Source organism: Castor canadensis, chromosome X (assembly GCF_047511655.1).
Source record: "Castor canadensis chromosome X, mCasCan1.hap1v2, whole genome shotgun sequence".
NCBI classification, from domain to species: domain Eukaryota; kingdom Metazoa; phylum Chordata; class Mammalia; order Rodentia; family Castoridae; genus Castor; species Castor canadensis.
In genome coordinates this window covers 37,883,851-37,893,034 of record NC_133405.1, presented here as the reverse complement: position 1 = coordinate 37,893,034, position 9,184 = coordinate 37,883,851, and the positions used below count along the sequence as shown (strand labels likewise).

General features: G+C 32.4%; 1 pseudogene; it reads right to left on the bottom strand.

Moving 5' to 3' along the window:
• Positions 1-6,650: 6,650 nt before the first annotated feature.
• Positions 6,651-7,221, bottom strand: LOC109675766 (large ribosomal subunit protein uL30 pseudogene; annotated as a pseudogene).
• Between the last annotated feature and the right edge of the window lie 1,963 nt (positions 7,222-9,184).

Below are 9,184 nucleotides of genomic sequence, written 5' to 3'. Positions count from 1 at the left end.
TGTTGTTGTTATTACCCTTGATTATGGCCATTCTAACTGGGGTGAGATGAAATCTAAGTGTTGTTTTGATTTGTATCTGTTTTACAACCAAGGAAGTTGAACAATTCTTCATGCATTTACTGGCCATGTGTACCTCTTCCTTTGAGAATTACCTGTTTAATTCATGTGCCCATTTCTTCATTGGAGTGTTGATTCTTTGGGCCTGTGGTTTTTGAGTTCCCTGTAGATTCTGGATATTAGCCCTTTATCAGATGAATAGCTGGTAAAGAATTTTTCCCATTCTGTGGGCTATCTCTTGAGTCTGGTTAATAATATTTTGAGTGAAAGTGTATTCTTCTGTGAGCCAGCTTTTCATTACTATTATGCAATAATCTGACATAGACTACTTACATTTTTAGGGTGGGCATGAATGTTCCTTTGCTCCAGGTATTAGGATTTATCTTAGTATAAATTATTTGTCACTAATTAGTGTATTTAGCTATCCACTACTATGTGATGCAACCCAGAACTGAGATATTGCTAACACCATGCTCCTGGTTCAAGTGATCATAAGTTAGCTGCCTCTGGTATTTCCTTATAGTAAGGCAAAGCTGACTAATACAGTACCATCATTATCCTGCCATTGCTATCCACCACTATGTGATGCAACCCAGAAATTAGATATTGCCAGCACCATGCACATGAACTTTGAATTAAGTAAACCTCTTCTTTGTAAGTAGTCTATGTCAGATTATTGCATAATAGTAATGAAAAGCTAACTAATACAGATAAGTCTTTCTTAGGATTGTTGCGAAGATTACATTAAAATGGCCACAAAACCCTTAGCCCAGTGCCTAGTGTATAATAAGCACTCAAAATGCTGTCAAGATAATAGTGCCCATATCATTGCAAGACTTGGAGGAACATGAAAATATAACACCAGAAAATGAGCACAATAATTTTGCAATAACTGACCCAAAGGAAATAGTGTTCTACAAATTCCTGGACAAAGAATTCAAAGTGATTGTTTTAAGGAAGTTGCATAAACTATAAGAGAATAAAGATACATAACACAATGAAATCAGGAAAATAAATACACAAGGAAAATTAGAAGTTCAACAAAGAGATAAATGATATTTGAAAAGAACTAAGCAGAAATTCTGAAGGAAAGAAATAAATCAAAGAGTGTAAAAAACAGACTCCATCAAGTAAAAGAATAAACCTGTGAACTACAAAAGAAGTCACTTGAGATTATCCAATCAGAGGAGCATAGAGGAGCAGAAAGAATGAAAAAGAGTATAGAAAAACTCTATGCATTATTGAATGCTGTCAAGTGAAATAATATTCACATTAAGGAAGTTCCAGAAGGAAAAGACAGAAAAGTATAACTTACTGAAGGAAATAATAGCTGAAAACTCTCTAAATATGGAGAGAAATATGGTTATATAGATACATAAAATTCCTTGGTTCCCTACAAATTCAACTCTAATAGGATTGTATTGAGATATATTATGATACAAGTGGCAAAAATCAAGACAAGAGAGATTTTAATGCAGCAACAGAAATGAAACTCATCTCATACAAGATAATTCTCATAAGCAGATTTCTCAGTAGAAATCTTACAGGCCAGGAGAATATTTAAAATAAGTACTGTGAACCAAGAATACTTTACCCAACAATGCTGTACTTTAGAAATGAAGGAGATAAATACTTTCCTAGACAGTCAGGTGTGGTGGTAAACCTATAATCCTAGCACTAGGGAGGCAGAGATAGGAGGATCTTGAGTTCAAGGCCAGCCTGGGCCACAGAGTGAGTTCAAGACTAGCCTGAGCTTCACAGCAAGACTCTATCTCAAAAAATTAAAAAGAATGTAATGGAGGGGGTACTGTATGCATGAATGGAATTATCACAATGAAACCTGCTCATATTTTTAATGTATGCTAGTTCAAAAGTAAATACAATGTACAAAACAAGGATGGGACATAGCTGAAGTGGTAGTGTGCCTGTATAGCAAGTGCAAGACACTGAGTTCAAACCCCAGTACCTCCAAAAAAGAAAGAGCAAAGAAATATTCCTAGACAAACATCACCACTACACCTATAAGAAATATTAAAGGAAGTTCTCTAGGCCAAAATAAAAGGATTAAAATTAATAATATGAAAATATAAATTTCACCAATAAAGGTAAGTATTTAGTCAAATTCAGAATGCTATAATAATGTAATGATAGTATGTAAATCAGTTAACCATAGTATACCAGTTAAAAGAAAAATTATTAAAAATAACTATAGCAACAACAATATATCAATGGATACACAATATAAAAGATATAAATTATAACATCAAAACCAAAATATATGTATGTGGAGGGGGGGTCAGAGTAAAAGGTATATCTTTATAAATGATTGAAATAGGAAACAGCTTAAAACTGACTTGTAACTCTAAGGTGTTTTGTATAATCCTTATATTAACCATAAAGCAAGAATCTAGTAGGTAGACTAGATGTATTACCATACATTTATGTTAGGTGATGGATATGTTAATTAACTCAGTTACTGCAATCAGTTCACAACGTATATATAGCAAATCATCACACTGTACACTTTAAATGTACACTCATCCTAAAGTACTCATAGGGGATTTATTCCAGGAAACCCTGTAGTTTTCAAAATCTGCAAATGCTTAAATCCCTTATATAAGATGGCATAATATTTGCATATAACTTATGCACAGCCTCTTTTATACTTTAGATCATCTCTAGGTCACTTTAATATCTAATACAATGTAAATGCTATGCAAATGGTCATTATTGAATTGTTCAGGGAATAATCACAAGAAAGAAGATTGTACATGTGCAGTACAGAAACAATTTGTTCTAATATTTTTGATCCACAGTTGGTTCAGTCCACAGATATAAGTAGAACATATAGCTACAGAGGGCTGGTTGTGTACATCTATGTCAATTATGACTCTATAAAGCATAAATGAACATTTCTTTTAAAGGAATTATATTTTCTCATATGTAAGGATTCAAAATTGATGTCTAAGATCCCTGCCAGATTCAAGTTTCTGTGGGACTAGGGCAACCTAAAAATCTCATACTCTTTCTTCCTTGCTACTGGAGAGGGAGTGTCAAGATAATCAGACAAATATTCATTTTAAAGAGAGTTATAGTGCTAAAACCAAACCAATCAAATAATATGACAAAGTTTTGATAAAATGGACTGGGTCTATTGGCATGTTCTGAATAAAGTCTTTAATTTGGCAAGCATACCATATTCTTTAAGAATTTGAAATATAAGTAAAATTGTATTTACTAGGAAGCAAACAATCTCTAAATGTCAGGTAATTATAATAATCATCTTACCTTTGACATTGGAAAAATTCTAGCTTCCTGTGCTTATAGAAAAACCTCCGTTCCTTTTAAGACATACCTATCCACATGGTTTTGAAATATTCTTTCTTCTATATTCATAAACACAAACACATTCATATACACACAAACACCTTGAATATATGCTAAATTTTTATTATCACCTTTACTTATTTAAGGTCAATGATTGTCATTTTAACATTGAAGCAGAATCCTTTTGTCCTTTGTAGAAAAGTTGGTGAACATTTTTCTAAGTCTTGCACTGGCAATGCAGGTTTAGTTGAGAGAATTGCTCTCTGTACTAGCTGCTTTCTTAAGACCTGAAGTGATACAGTTGTTTTCTTGGTAACCAAGCTAGTTAGAATCATTGACATGCAAAAAATCCAGGTTCTGATCCTTTAAGATACTCTCAAGGCCTTGGAAAAAATAACAGAAATAGATTGAAAATTGACCTGAAAAGACAATGTAAGACACAAACATTTTCATGTATTGTAACTCTTTTTAACTTTTTAAAAATGGAGGTCTTAATAGAACTGTCTGGAGAGATGCTAGAGGATCCTGGGGGTAAGGAAACAAAATTAAGTCAGGGAAGAAGATAAGGAATGAGTCTGTATTAAGCTTACAAATTTGTTCAGTTCCTATGCTGAAATCTTCAAATGTTTTTTATTTGGTTGTACTGGAGTTAGAACTCAGGGCTTCATCTTTCCTGTGCAGGCACTCTACCACTTGAGCCACCCCACCAGCCCTTTTTGTGTTGGGTATTTTTCAGATAGAGTCTTGTGAACTATTTGCCCAGGGTTGGATTTGAACTGTGATTCCTGACATCTGCCTTCTGCATAGCTAGGATTGCAGATTTGAGCCACCAGCGCCTGGCAAAATCTTCAACACTTAAAATTTCTCACCTCATCTATTCCCCGGCTTTCCTCTTTTAACCAAAAAGGATTTGTGCTAACATTTTTAAGTGAACATTTTACCAAGAGATTCCTCTTCTTCCTATAGTCTTGCATATAAAAGAATGGGAATTATTGGGGGAAAGTATGGTTAGCACTCTGGTGGATACTATAAAATTATCTACTACAGAGGAGATATTCAGTAAGTACCTGTTATGTGTATGCTTCCGCTACCCAAGATTAAGCCCTATGAATTTTAGAGGCTATGTAGTCTTATAGAACACCAATGATTATAAATATGGCTCAGGAAAACCTCACACACTCAGTTTTTATGAGATGAAACCTTCACAAAGTTATTTAGACAAAATGTCAGACTAAGACACTAGATTTAGGATATCCACGAGACAAATAGAGAGAGGGCCATGGGATGAAAAAGAGCAGGGAAAGACTGAGCAGATTCAAAATGCAAAATGTGAATTCTAAACATGTTAAAGTGGTAGTAGACAAACCCTCCCATGGCAAATTGTTTTAAAATTGAACAGAGTATATGAAGCAATTGTTTACAAACATTGGTCAAAAGGCCTCACAGCATACCATAATTGAAAGAACAACACATAAGGTGATCATGAGATAACTAGGTTTCTGCTAGGGTACAATTTCTAACCTTAACATAGAGTGATGAGGTACTAGAAGAATATGACTGGACAATAGAGTAAATTAGAAATAATAATAAGCAAATTTGATTAATCCAAAAGAAAGCAAGAAGTGACAAAATAAATAAAACAACTAAAATACAACCAGCAAATGAGTCCTAAATATATGATGTCTGCAGGTACTGCACTTTAACTCTAAAGACATATTGAAAGAAAAGCAATGCAAGAGAAAAGCCAGAGTAGCTATGTTAATGACAGACATGCAAAATATGAAACAAGTAATATAACCAGTGATAAGCATTATTATTGCAATTGACAAGAGGTCCGTTCCTGAGGAAAGAATAATAACACTAAATGAGCATAGTCCTAATAACAGCTTTTCAAAGTACATAAAGTGAAAACTGACAGAAATAAAATAGAAATTAAGAGAAATATGATTTTATTTGGGAGTTTTCTCTTTTCTTCTCAGTAATTGATGAAAGTTGATAAGAAACTAACCATTAAAACACAAATGATATGAAAAACACTATGAACAAACTGGACCTATGTGACATTTATAAACTATACATTCAGTAACAGAAAAAATATTTTAAGCTCACATAGGCTATTCATTGAGATAGATTATATGGTAAGTAATAAAATAATTCTGATTAAACAAAATCTGAAGTCTTATGCTATCTAATAACAATGAAATTGAATTAAAAGTTAATGAAATGTCTAGGAAATTTTTTTAACATTTGGAAAATTAATAACACATATAAAATAACCCACAGATCAAAAAAGAAATGAAAGGAAAAAGAAAAATATTTTAATTGGAAGATAATGTAAGCACAATATGTAGAAATTTGTGTAATGTGCCTAACACAGTTGTTACAGAAAAATTTGCAGAATAAAATGTCTACATTAAGGCAAAACAAAAGATTTGAAATCAATGATCTATATTTTTGCTTCAAGAATATAAAGGCAGACAAGTAATTTATAAACAAAATAAGTAAAAGTAAGGAAAATTAAAGTGCAAAACTTAATGAAATATACAAATAATCTGAGAAAAATAAAGCTTTTAGAAATCTAATAAAGTAGGTAAATCTTTAGCAAGACTGAGCAAGAAAAAAAGAAACAGTTTACTAATATTAGAATAACAAGGGGAAATATCATGATAAATTTTGCAAACATTAAAAAGGATAATAGAAAAAACTTTAAGACAATAAATTTAAAAACAAACAAATGTCTTGAAAATTAGAAAATATATGGATCAGTAGATTTCATGAAAACAAATGAGAATTTCTTAAATTATTAGGAAGTAGAATCTAGCAAATAAAATGTTTTCGTGCATCAAGGACAAGTCTAGACTATCCTGGGAAGTGCAACATTTGTTCACTATTGCATCTCAATTAATGCAAACTATCACATTATGCTAAAAATTATCTCCAAAAAGCCATTTGATAAAATTTTACTATATTTATGGCAAAACTGAGCAAAATACAAAGGTAACTTCCCCAAGATGAGAAAGGCAATCAAAGAAAAATTGGCAGATTATATGATACTTAATACTGAAACATTAAAATTGTTTCCATGTAAATTCTGAAAATGACTAGTACCTACACTCTGCTTTTATTCAGCAGTATACTATATGTCTTGTCCAGTGCAATAATGTAAGAAAAAGAAATAAAAACAAAAAATTAAAAAGAAAAAATAACTTTTTTTGCCAGCAGTCACTGTTTAAATACCCACATTACAAAAATAATCAGGTAGTTACCTAGTTCATATTTTTAATAAGCCTATTGATCTGGTTTGCCCTCTTTTTAGCATTCCCACTTCCTAGAAAATTGGCTGCTGTTTCTTCATTCCATCTCCTGCAGCAATTAATGTGAAAGGCCACAGGAAGTTATTTGCTTCCTTGTCACATTTTCAAAAAGTATAGATCTCATGAGTCAGATTTTCCATTCAGATGATTCCATATTCATCAAGGGCAATCAAAGAGTTATCTCTAAAGGCAATTAGCTTTTCACTGATTTTGCTATAACCACTTTTGTAGATTAATTCATTTATTGACTTTAGTTTCAGGAACCCCCACACAATATATGGTTCCATAGTCCTCAGCATGTTAATTGAATCCATTTGAATTTCATTTCTGTACATCTGCCCATATTCATTGTGATGATGATCAGCTTTTTCATAGATAAACTTCCTCCTTGCTTTTCATAGCATCTTTTGGGAAAACTTCTTTCTCAGGTGCTTTACCTTCAGCTCTATGAAATTCCTAACTTTTTCTTAGGGGTTTCTGGCACAATAGGAATCTTCTTTATCTTCTCTTTAACACACTCCATGGTTCCAGCAGGAAAAGAGCAAAAACTATTTCTTCATAAATGATTATTTAATTAGAAACTATTAATTAATATACAATATCAGTATCAGAATTCATGTATGACATTAGTAACTTTGGAGGATATAAAACAAATATAAACATCAATTATATTTATCAATAATAGAAACATTTAGGAAAAAATGTATAAATTTGTATTTATATAAATATTGAAAAATAAAAATTTAAGAAAACATTGGGATATTTTATACTAGTTCAGTGCTTCTAAACATATTTATTTTTAACAAAATAACTCCAATATTATACATAGTAAAGTATCAATATTACTGTAAAGCTTGAGCAAGTCCTAAATAAATAGAGAAATATACAATATTCAGTTCTTAGATTGGAGGATCACTTTCAAGATATCAATTCTCCTCCACAAATGGAGACTCAATACAAGCCTAATCAAAAATGTAAGCAGCCGTTTTTAGTGGTATAAAATTATCTTCTAAAAGTTATGTGAAAATGTAATATTTACCTCTAAGCCAAGATTGTTTAAAACCATCTTGAAAAAGCCAATCTTTCTAGTTACCTATACATTTAGGGGGTAGTTAGATTGCTAGATTTGTTTGTGTGTTTGTTTGGTTTTTTTCTCCTTTCTTTTTGTTATTTTTTTTTACTGCTGTGCTAGGGGTACACTAGAAATTTACAAAAGTTCTTACAATATACCAAATACATCATAGTTGAATTCACCCTCTCCATAATTCTTTGTTATCCCTCCTCCCTGCATTCCTGGAATATTTTCAACAGGTCTCATTTTTCCATTTACATACAGGTTCACACAGTATTAGCACTATATTCACCCTGCCACATCCTTTCCCTACCTCCTCCACCCTTCTACTGGTACCAACCCCTACTACCCCAGACAGGACCTGTTCCACCCTGCTATTCTCCAATTTTGTAAAAGAAAAAAATACATTTTTATTCAAGATAACTATATAGGGAGTTTCCTTGTGACATTTCCATGTATGTATCTATTATAACCAGAATTGGTTCATGTCCTCTATTTTTCTCTTTTCTATCTTAGTCCCCTTCTTATGGTGATTTCAACAGGCTTAAAAATTCACTATTCATTCTTGTATAGAAAGTATATCTACCATGTTCACCTTCTTAACTTCTTTCATTTACCCTCCCTTTCTCATATGTGACCTCCCCTTGGCATGATCTGTATTTCATAATATTGTTTGTATTTGTACTTGGATTATATTCCATATATGATGAAAAAACATGTGGTCTTTGGCTTTTTGAGACTGGCTAACTTCACTTAAGATGATGTTCTCCCATTTCATCCATTTACCTGCAAATGACAAAATTTCATTCTTTGTGGCTGAATTAAAGTCCATTTTATATAAACATTTTCTTAATCCATTCATCAGTGGTGGGGCATCTCAGTTGTTTCCATAGCTATTGTGAATAATGCTGCAATAAACTTGGGTGTGCAGGTGCCTTTATTGTAACCTGACTTGCTTTCCTTTAGTTATATCCCTAGGAGTGGAAATCCTGGAACATATGGTGGTTCTATGTTTAGTTTTCTGAGGAGCTTCCATACCGTTTTTCATAGTGGTTTTACTAGCTTACATTCTCACCAACAGTGTATGAGGGTTCTTTTATCCTCACATCCTTGCCAACATTTGTTGTTGTTTGTGTTCTTGATAATAGCCATTCCAACAGTATTGAGGTGGAATCTTAATGTGGTTTTGATTTGCATTTTCTTTATAGCCAGGGATGTTGCTCTTTGGCTCTTTGGACTTATGCCATTGAAAATACTCTGTTCAGTTTATTTTCCTATTTTTTCATTGGGTCATTAATTTTTGGGGGAGTTTAGTTATTTGAACTCTCTGTATATTCTGGTTATTAATCCCTTGTCAGAAGTATAGCTAGCAAAGATTTTCTCCCATTCTGTGGGTGGCCCCTTCAATTTGGTG